This window comes from Rutidosis leptorrhynchoides, chromosome 5 (assembly GCF_046630445.1).
Source record: "Rutidosis leptorrhynchoides isolate AG116_Rl617_1_P2 chromosome 5, CSIRO_AGI_Rlap_v1, whole genome shotgun sequence".
In the NCBI taxonomy this organism is placed as follows: Eukaryota; Viridiplantae; Streptophyta; class Magnoliopsida; order Asterales; family Asteraceae; genus Rutidosis; species Rutidosis leptorrhynchoides.
In genome coordinates, this window is record NC_092337.1 from 187,564,697 (window position 1) to 187,576,718 (window position 12,022).

Below are 12,022 nucleotides of genomic sequence, written 5' to 3' on the forward strand. Positions count from 1 at the left end.
TTCAACCGTTGTTGAATTTGGATGATCTTCTCGGTAGTTTCTTGTATAATCTCCGGACCCGTAATCTGTCTATCCCCCACTTCACTCCAACAAATCGGAGACCTGCACTTTCTACCATAAAGTGCTTCAAACGGCGCCATCTCAATGCTTGAATGGTAGCTGTTGTTGTAGGAAAATTCTGCTAACGGTAGATGTCGATCCCAACTGTTTCCGAAATCAATAACACATGCTCGTAGCATGTCTTCAAGCGTTTGTATCGTCCTTTCGCTCTGCCCATCGGTTTGTGGATGATAGGCAGTACTCATGTCTAGACGAGTTCCTAATGCTTGCTGTAATGTCTGCCAGAATCTTGAAATAAATCTGCCATCCCTATCAGAGATAATAGAGATTGGTATTCCATGTCTGGAGACGACTTCCTTCAAATACAGTCGTGCTAACTTCTCCATCTTGTCATCTTCTCTTATTGGCAGGAAGTGTGCTGATTTGGTGAGACGATCAACTATTACCCAAATAGTATCAAAACCACTTGCAGTCCTTGGCAATTTAGTGATGAAATCCATGGTAATGTTTTCCCATTTCCATTCCGGGATTTCGGGTTGTTGAAGTAGACCTGATGGTTTCTGATGCTCAGCTTTGACCTTAGAACACGTCAAACATTCTCCTACGTATTTAGCAACATCGGCTTTCATACCCGGCCACCAAAAATGTTTCTTGAGATCCTTGTACATCTTCCCCGTTCCAGGATGTATTGAGTATCTGGTTTTATGAGATTCTCTAAGTACCATTTCTCTCATATCTCCAAATTTTGGTACCCAAATCCTTTCAGCCCTATACCGGGTTCCGTCTTCCCGAATATTAAGATGCTTCTCCGATCCTTTGGGTATTTCATCCTTTAAATTTCCCTCTTTTAAAACTCCTTGTTGCGCCTCCTTTATTTGAGTAGTAAGGTTATTATGAATCATTATATTCATAGATTTTACTCGAATGGGTTCTCTGTCCTTCCTGCTCAAGGCATCGGCTACCACATTTGCCTTCCCCGGGTGGTAACGAATCTCAAAGTCATAATCATTCAATAATTCAATCCACCTACGCTGCCTCATATTCAGTTGTTTCTGATTAAATATGTGTTGAAGACTTTTGTGGTCGGTATATATAATACTTTTGACCCCATATAAGTAGTGCCTCCAAGTCTTTAATGCAAAAACAACCGTGCCTAATTCCAAATCATGCGTCGTATAATTTTGTTCGTGAATCTTCAATTGTCTAGACGCATAAGCAATCACCTTCGTTCGTTGCATTAATACACAACCGAGACCTTGCTTTGATGCGTCACAATAAATCACAAAATCATCATTCCCTTCAGGCAATGACAATATAGGTGCCGTAGTTAGCTTTTTCTTCAATAACTGAAACGCTTTCTCTTGTTCATCATTCCATTCAAATTTCTTCCCTTTATGCGTTAATGCAGTCAAGGGTTTTACTATTCTGGAAAAGTCTTGGATGAACCTTCTGTAGTAACCGGCTAGTCCTAAAAACTGGCGTATGTGTTTCGGAGTTTTCGGGGTTTCCCACTTTTCAACAGTTTCTATCTTTGCCGGATCCACCTTAATACCTTCTTTGTTCACTATGTGACCGAGGAATTGAACTTCTTCCAACCAAAATGCACACTTTGAAAACTTAGCGTACAATTCTTCCTTCCTCAATACTTCTAACACCTTTCTCAAATGTTCACCGTGTTCTTGGTCATTCTTTGAGTAAATAAGTATGTCATCAATGAAAACAATGACAAACTTGTCAAGGTATGGTCCACACACTCGGTTCATAAGGTCCATGAACACAGCTGGTGCATTAGTTAAACCAAACGGCATGACCATAAACTCGTAATGACCGTAACGTGTTCTGAAAGCAGTCTTTGGAATATCATCTTCTTTCACCCGCATTTGATGATACCCAGAACGTAAATCAATCTTTGAATAAACAGACGAGCCTTGTAGTTGATCAAATAAGTTGTTGATTCTCGGTAGTGGGTAGCGGTTCTTGATGGTAAGTTTGTTCAACTCTCGGTAGTCAATACACAACCTGAATGTACCATCTTTCTTCTTGACAAACAAAACAGGAGCTCCCCACGGTGATGTGCTTGGTCGAATGAAACCACGCTCTAAAAGTTCTTGTAATTGGCTTTGCAGTTCTTTCATCTCACTGGGTGCGAGTCTGTAAGGAGCACGAGCTATTGGTGCAGCTCCTGGTACAAGATCTATTTGAAATTCAACGGATCGATGAGGGGGTAATCCCGGTAATTCTTTCAGAAATACATCGGGAAATTCTTTTGCAATGGGAACATCATTGATGCTCTTTTCTTCAGTTTGTACTTTCTCGACGTGTGCTAGAACAGCATAGCAACCTTTTCTTATTAGTTTTTGTGCCTTCAAATTACTAATAAGATGTAGCTTCGTGTTGCCCTTTTCTCCGTACACCATTAAGGGTTTTCCTTTTTCTCGTATAATGCGAATTGCATTTTTGTAACAAACGATCTCTGCTTTCACTTCTTTCAACCAGTCCATACCGATTATCACATCAAAACTCCCTAATTCTACTGGTATCAAATCAATCTTAAATGTTTCGCTAACCAGTTTAATTTCTCGATTCCGACATATATTATCTGCTGAAATTAATTTACCATTTGCTAATTAGAGTAAAAATTTACTATCCAAAGGCGTCAATGGACAACTTAATTTAGCACAAAAATCTCTACTCATATAGCTTCTATCCGCACCCGAATCAAATAAAACGTAAGCAGATTTATTGTCAATAAGAAACGTACCCGTAACAAGCTCCGGGTCTTCCTGTGCCTCTGCCGCATTAATATTGAAAACTCTTCCGCGGCCTTGTCCATTCGTGTTCTCCTGGTTCGGGCAATTTCTAATAATGTGGCCCGGTTTTCCACATTTATAACAAACTACATTGGAATAACTTGCTCCGACACTACTTGCTCTGCCATTACTCTTTCCGACACCATTTGTTCCTTTCGTTCTATTAACCCCAGGTCCGTAGACCTCACACTTCGCCGCGCTATGACCATTTCTTTTACACTTGTTGCAAAATTTGGTGCAGAACCCCGAGTGATACTTTTCACACCTTTGGCATAGCTGCTTCTGATTGTTGTTGTTGTTGCGGTTATTATTGTTGTTGGGATGATTGTTGTAATTGTTGTTGTTGTTGTTGTTGTTGTTGGGCCGTTTGTTGTAGTTGCGATTGATGTTGCGATTGTTGGGGTAATTATTGCGATTATTGTTGTAATTGCTGTTGTTGTTGTATTGGTGATTCTTATCACCGTTTTCCTCCCACTTTCTTTTGACTTGCTTCACATTGGCCTCTTCAGCAGTCTGTTCTTTAATTCTTTCTTCAATCTGGTTCACTAGTTTGTGAGCCATTCTACATGCCTGTTGTATGGAGGCGGGCTCGTGTGAACTTATATCTTCTTGGATTCTTTCCGGTAATCCTTTCACAAACGCATCGATCTTCTCTTCCTCATCTTCGAATGCTCCCGGACACAATAGGCACAATTCTGTGAATCGTCTTTCGTACGTGGTAATATCAAATCCTTGGGTTCGTAACCCTCTAAGTTCTGTCTTGAGCTTATTGACCTCGGTTCTGGGACGGTACTTCTCGTTCATCAAGTGCTTGAATGCTGACCACGGTAGTGCATACGCATCGTCTTGTCCCACTTGCTCTAGATAGGTATTCCACCATGTTAACGCAGAACCTGTGAAGGTATGCGTAGCGTACTTCACTTTGTCCTCTTCAGTACACTTACTTATGGCAAACACCGATTCGACCTTCTCGGTCCACCGTTTCAATCCGATCGGTCCTTCGGTTCCATCAAATTCCAAAGGTTTGCAGGCAATGAATTCTTTGTAGGTGCATCCTACACGATTTCCTGTACTGCTAGATCCAAGGTTATTGTTGGTATGTAGCGCAGCCTGTACTGCGGCTATGTTTGAAGCTAGAAAAGTACGGAATTCCTCTTCATTCATATTCACGGTGTGTCGAGTAGTCGGTGCCATTTCCTTCAAAATAGTCAAATGGAACAAGTTAATCATACAGAATATTAAGAGTAGTTAATAGTATTTCGTAGCATAATATGAACTCATTTATAAAAGCTTTTTCTTCATATTAGCGTTTTATAAGTTTAAATTCGGGTAGTACCTACCCGTTAAGTTCATACTTAGTAGCTAATATACAACTCAACTACTACAATTCTATATGAAAAACTGATTATAATAATATTTCGCGTTCAAACTTTTACACAATATTTAAAAACTTACAATACCGCTTATTTTACATATAGCATGAAATATAGCACATAATAAATTTGATACAAGATGGTTGTGAAGATAATTCTAGCTAGTACACAAGTCGTTCAACAAAGGTAATAAAGACACGTAATTCATACGTCCAGAAACAAGTCATGCATTCTGGTTTTACTAGGATTACTTCCCATCCTTGGTCTTGTGGAACATAACCGTTATGGCCGTTGATAAGACAGCGTGTTGTAACGTCGTCAAATGGATGAGGGTTACGTAATGTCCAACAGTCCCGTAACAATCTAAAAACCTCATTTCTTACCCCAATTACCGACTCCGTCACTTGTGAGAACGTTTTGTTTAATAGTTGTAGCCCGATGTTCTTGTTCTCACTTTGGTGAGAAGCGAACATTACTAATCCGTAAGCATAACATGCTTCTTTATGTTGCATGTTAGCCGCTTTTTCTAAATCACGAAGTCCAATATTCGGATATATTGAGTAAAAATAATTTCTTAACCCATTGCGTAAAATAGCATTTGGGTTCCCCGCAATATATGCGTCAAAGTAAACACATCGTAACTTATGGATTTCCCAATGTGATATCCCCCATCTTTCGAACGAAAGCCATTTATAAACCAAGGCATTCTTGGAACGTTCTTCGAATATCTTACAAACTGATCTCGCCTTAAATAGTTGTGCCGAAGAATTCTGACCGACTCTAGACAAGATTTCATCAATCATGTCTCCGGGTAGGTCTCTTAAAATATTGGGTTGTCTATCCATTTTGTGTTTTTATACTGTAAAATAGACAAGAGTTAGATTCATAAAAAAAAATACTTATTAATACAAGCAATTTTTACATATATCATAAAGCATAAGCACACTATATTACATATATTACACCACACGAATACAACTATCTTATTCCGACTCGCTTGTTTCTTCTTCTTCGGTTTTGGTTCGTTTTGCCAAGTTTCTAGGGATATATGATGTTCCCCTAATACGAGCCATCGTTTTCCACATTGGTTTAGAAAAACCTGGTGGTTTAGAGGTTCCCGGGTCATTGTTATAACTTAAGGACTTCGGGGGTTGACGATACATATAAAGTTCATCGGGGTTGGAATTAGATTTCTCTATTTTTATGCCCTTTCCCTTATTATTTTCTTTTGCCTTTTTAAATTCAGTTGGGGTAATTTCTATAACATCATCGGAATTCTCGTCGGAATCCGATTCATCGGAGAATTGGTAATCCTCCCAATATTTTGCTTCCTTGGCGGAAACACCATTGACCATAATTAACCTTGGTCGGTTGGTTGAGGATTTTCTTTTACTTAACCGTTTTATTATTTCCCCCACCGGTTCTATTTCCTCCTCCGGTTCCTCCTCTTCCGGTTCTGATTCTTCTTCCGGTTCTGATTCTTCTTCCGGTTTTTCTTCGGGAACTTGTGAATCAGTCCAATATATATTCGACTCTTCGTTATTATTAGGTGAGTCAATGGGATTTGTGCTAGAGGTAGACATCTATCACACAATATCAAACATGTTAAGAGATTAATATATCACATAATATATACATGTTAATAATATATAGTTTCCAACAAAAATATTAAGCAATCATTTTTAAAGAAAACACGGTCGAAGTCCAGACTCACTAATGCATCCTAACAAACTCAATAAGACACACTAATGCAAATTTTCTGGTTCTCTAAGACCAACGCTCGGATACCAACTGAAATGTCCCGTTCTTATTGATTAAAAACGATCCATATTAATTGATTTCGTTGCGAGGTTTTGACCTCTATATGAGACGTTTTTCAAAGACTGCATTCATTTTAAAACAAACCATAACCTTTATTTCATCAATAAAGGTTTAAAAAAAACTTTACGTAGATTATCAAATAATGATAATCTAAAATATCCTGTTTACACACGACCAATAGATAATGGTTTACAATACAAATATGTTACAACAAAATAAGTTTCTTGAATACAGTTTTTACACAATATCATACAAGCATGGACTCCAAATCTCGTCCTTATTTAAGTATGCGACAGCGGAAGCTCTTAATAATCACCTGAGAATAAACATGCTTAAAACGTCAACAAAAATGTTGGTGAGTTATAGGTTTAACCTATATATATCAAATCATAATAATAGACCACAAGATTTCATATTTCAATACACATCCCATACATAGAGATAAAAATCATTCATATGGTGAACACCTGGTAACCGACATTAACAAGATGCATATATAAGAATATCCCCATCATTCCGGGACACCCTTCGGATATGATATAAATTTCGAAGTACTAAAGCATCCGGTACTTTGGATGGGGTTTGTTAGGCCCAATAGATCTATCTTTAGGATTCGCGTCAATTAGGGTGTTTGTTCCCTAATTCTTAGATTACCAGACTTTAATAAAAAGGGGCATATTCGATTTTGATAATTCAACCGTAGAATGTAGTTTCACGTACTTGTGTCTATTTTGTAAATCATTTATAAAACCTGCATGTATTCTCATCCCAAAATATTAGATTTTAAAAGTGGGACTATAACTCACTTTCACAGATTTTTACTTCATCGGGAAGTAAGACTTGGCCACTGGTTGATTCACGAACCTATAACAATATATACATATATATCAAAGTATGTTCAAAATATATTTACAACACTTTTAATATATTTTGATGTTTTAAGTTTATTAAGTCAGCTGTCCTCGTTAGTAACCTACAACTAGTTGTCCACAGTTAGATGTACAGAAATAAATCAATAAATATTATCTTGAATCAATCCACGACCCAGTGTATACGTATCTCAGTATTGATCACAACTCAAACTATATATATTTTGGAATCAACCTCAACCCTGTATAGCTAACTCCAACATTCACATATAGAGTGTCTATGGTTGTTCCGAAATATATATAGATGTGTCGACATGATAGGTTGAAACATTGTATACGTGTCTATGGTATCTCAAGATTACATAATATACAATACAAGTTGATTAAGTTATGGTTGGAATAGATTTGTTACCAATTTTCACGTAGCTAAAATGAGAAAAATTATCCAATCTTGTTTTACCCATAACTTCTTCATTTTAAATCCGTTTTGAGTGAATCAAATTGCTATGGTTTCATATTGAACTCTATTTAATGAATCTAAACAGAAAAAGTATAGGTTTATAGTCAGAAAAATAAGTTACAAGTCGTTTTTGTAAAGGAAGTCATTTCAGTCGAAAGAACGACGTCTAGATGACCATTTTAGAAAACATACTTCCACTTTGAGTTTAACCATAAATTTTGGATATAGTTTCATGTTCATAATAAAAATCATTTTCTCAGAATAACAACTTTTAAATCAAAGTTTATCATAGTTTTTAATTAACTAACTCAAAACAGCCCGCGGTGTTACTACGACGGCGTAAATCCGGTTTTACGGTGTTTTTCGTGTTTCCAGGTTTTAAATCATTAAGTTAGCATATCATATAGATATAGAACATGTGTTTAGTTGATTTTAAAAGTCAAGTTATAAGGATTAACTTTTGTTTGCGAACAAGTTTAGAATTAACTAAACTATGTTCTAGTGATTACAAGTTTAAACCTTCGAATAAGATAGCTATGTTATGAACATCATTACTACCTTAAGTTCCTTGGATAAACCTACTAGAAAAGAGAAAAATGGATCTAGCTTCAACGGATCCTTGGATGGCTCGAAGTTCTTGAAGCGGAATCATGACACGAAAACAAATTCAAGTAAGATCATCACTTGAAATAAGATTGTTATAGTTATAGAAATTGAACCAAAGTTTGAATATGATTATTACCTTGTATTAGAATGATAACCTACTGTAAGAAACAAAGATTTCTTGAGGTTGGATGATCACCTTACAAGATTGGAAGTGAGCTAGCAAACTTGAAAGTATTCTTGATTTTATGTAACTAGAACTTGTAGAATATATGAAGAACACTTAGAACTTGAAGATAGAACTTGAGAGAGATCAATTAGATGAAGAAAATTGAAGAATTAAAGTGTTTGTAGGTGTTTTTGGTCGTTGGTGTATGGATTATATATAAAGGATATGTAATTTTGTTTTCATGTAAATAAGTCATGAATGATTACTCATATTTTTGTAATTTTATGAGATATTTCATGCTAGTTGCCAAATGATGGTTCCCACATGTTCTAGGTGACTCACATGGGCTTCTAAGAGCTGATCATTGGAGTGTATATACCAATAGTACATACATCTAAAAGCTGTGTATTGTACGAGTACGAATACGGGTGCATACGAGTAGAATTGTTGATGAAACTGAACGAGGATGTAATTGTAAGCATTTATGTTAAGTAGAAGTATTTTGATAAGTGTATTGAAGTCTTTTAAAAGTGTATAAATACATATTAAAACACTACATGTATATACATTTTAACTGAGTCGTTAAGTCATCGTTAGTCGTTACATGTAAGTGTTGTTTTGAAACCTTTAGGTTAACGATCTTGTTAAATGTTGTTAACCCAATGTTTATAATATCAAATGAGATTTTAAATTATTATATTATCATGATATTATCATGTATGAATATCTCTTAATATGATATATATATATATACATATTAAATGTCTTTACAACGATAATCGTTACATATATGTCTCGTTTAAAAATCATTAAGTTAGTAGTCTTGTTTTTACATATGTAGTTCATTGTTAATATACTTAATGATATGTTTAATTATCATAGTATCATGTTAACTATATATATATCCATATATATGTCATCATATAGTTTTTACAAGTTTTAACGTTCGTGAATCACCGGTCAACTTGGGTGGTCAATTGTCTATATGAAACATATTTCAATTAATCAAGTCTTAACAAGTTTGATTGCTTAACATGTTGGAAATATTTAATCATGTAAATATCAATCTCAATTAATATATATAAACATGGAAAAGTTCGGGTCACTACATATACAGAGAAGGACCGTTCATATGTTTAGAAGAAAAGATATTGTAGAATCGAGGTTACGCTTATGTTGCTATGGAAAACCAAATCACACTACTCTCCTATGAGTCGGCTAAAGCAGGTCTTTGAGAATTCTATCTCATAGGTAAGTATGTAAAGTTTTTATTTTTATTTTATTGCTTTTAACCTTTTGATAATAAACGCTAAATCGTTCGCTATAAAGTATTAAATTGGTATTCAATAAAATTAGGTATTCGAAACCGAAATTATTGATATCATACAAAAATTTATTACATCACTGCGAAATTTACCGTTTATTCTTAAGGTATAAATATATTTATTAATCAATCAATCCAAAATATTTCAGAAATTCGTCAGGAGTAAAACTAGGTAATGGAACCGAAATTACTTTACCGAAAAAAGAGGCGTATATTTTTGATAATATTTAATTGATTAAAGTGGGGAAAAAGAACAAAAAGATTTTTAATTTTAATTTTTACCTTGTTTTTAAAATTAATATATAAATATTAAATTTTTAATGTAAATTTTTAAAATCAATATATTTAAGTTTTTAAATATTTTAAAAATTAATATTTTTAATATAAGTTTGTAAAATTAATGTATAAAAATATTAATTATATTTATATGAATTTTTAATTTTATGCATTTTAAATTTAAGTTTCGTGTGAATTTAAAAACAAAAATTTACTTTATTTCATTAAGTTAAAAATTTGATATTTAAAATTCGTCGTGAGTTGAAGAATAGGTCGTTGAACCGAAATTGCTTTACCCGAGGGCGGGACGAGAAATTTTATTATCATTATTTTTAATCTTATTTGATTTAAAGTATGCCAAAAACATTTAAAAAAAAAAAACTCAAAAATCTTTGCTTTTAAAACAATTGCTTTAAAAACGACAAAATTTAAATTCTGTCGAGGGACGGACTAGGTAAACATACCGAAACTACCTAAAGTAAAAGGAAACAAAATTTTAAAAAATTATTCATTTAAATTGTTTTAATAAATAAAGATTTTATAAAAAAATAATAATAAAAATATTATGTATGTTTGTAGTTTATCTTATGTACACAACAGGGTAAAACAGCACACTTTCAAAGACTGGAATTAAGTTTAGCAAAATCTACTAATTTTGACGATAAAACGAAAAACAAATGTGATGTAACAACAAGACGGATTGAACAAATGATGTGCACCATTTATCATTCAACAAACAAACGCCAATATGTTTGGAAACTTTGGTAAAATTTAATCATTTTTCTACGCTAATCACCCTCAATAATTTAAATTATTACTGATTTCTTGCAAATGAGGGCATTGCAAGATCTTAAGTGTTGGAAGGGGTTAAATTCTTTTGGATTTTTAAAATTTTAAATTTAAACACTTAGTTACCATTAAAAATACTAGTAACGCAGTAGTTGTATTAGAATCTAGTGCTCTCTGATAATAAAGAACAGCCCTAGTCTTATATACTGACTACCCAATTCTAGTAAAATTTTTCAAAATTTTCAAATAAATGAATTCAAAATCATATTTATACATATTTATGAACGATAAAACTAGGTGTTAACACGGAAATTATTGTTACCTCGGAAAGGACATAAATTGAGAAACAACCCAAAATGTTAGAATTCATTTAAAATGGAATAGAGGAAAATAAAAAGGCAAAGAAAGGAAAATAAAAACCAAGTGTGGGAAAAATTTACCAAGTTATTTAGAACATATGTCACATATTTTTGTACAAATAATTGAAGATACTTTTGTTTTGGACAATTTTATCAGTTTTACCCGATTTCTTATAATATATTTGAAAGAAATGTGCCACTTGATTTAAAAAGAAGTAAAGTCTTCCGAGAAAAAAATGCACGTAATTCTTTATTTAGGTCAGGAAGTTGTCGTCCAGACCAGTTGTAGAGTCTACGAAAAACCTTGAAAATTGGAAATCCACGGACCTCAGCATCAAACAGGGTCGCCAAGTGGTCAGACTTATCCTAACCATGAGAGGATCTGTCTCGTACAATGGGGGGCACCATGCAAATTAGCTTATAAGACTAATGAATCAGATCTCCAGAAAGGATAATCTCCTTAAAGATCAAAAAATCAGCTTTAAGACTGATATTACTCAATCCTTGAGATTGACCTTAAAGATTGAGAATTCAAACTCATGGAATTCAATGATATCTAAACTCGAGCTTGAACGAGAAAATATTTTGATCAAAATTACAAACCGATTTGTTTTCTGAAACCCTATTTTCAATGCGTTCATTACCATTGAACGTAAAATCTTAGGAATTCACCTGGAATTCATTAGGTCACCTGAAGCAAATCGGGTATCAACCGTAAGAACGGTGGTTGCATAGCATGGTCAAAGACAGGACCTTGTGCCAGACCGAAAAATTATAGGATGATCTTTACTATTACTCCTACAAAGGATAGTAATTGCATCCGACACATTATAGACCATAATCAAAAGCATGTCACGGGACATTGCCTTAACAGTTGCTTGTTCAACGCTTTCCTTTACAACCGGACGGTAGTTTACCGAAAGGTAATATACGGAGCAAGTATACTGGACGTGTTGCTTTCCTAATACAAGGTTAGCAAGTGGGTGACACAAAACCATAAGTTTTATGCTAAAATTTTCAAATCTGAAACCCACAAAACCCACAGAAATATTTTGCAAACACCGGTGAAGGGTTATTCTGGAAAACTTATCTAAGGTAAAAGCTAGATT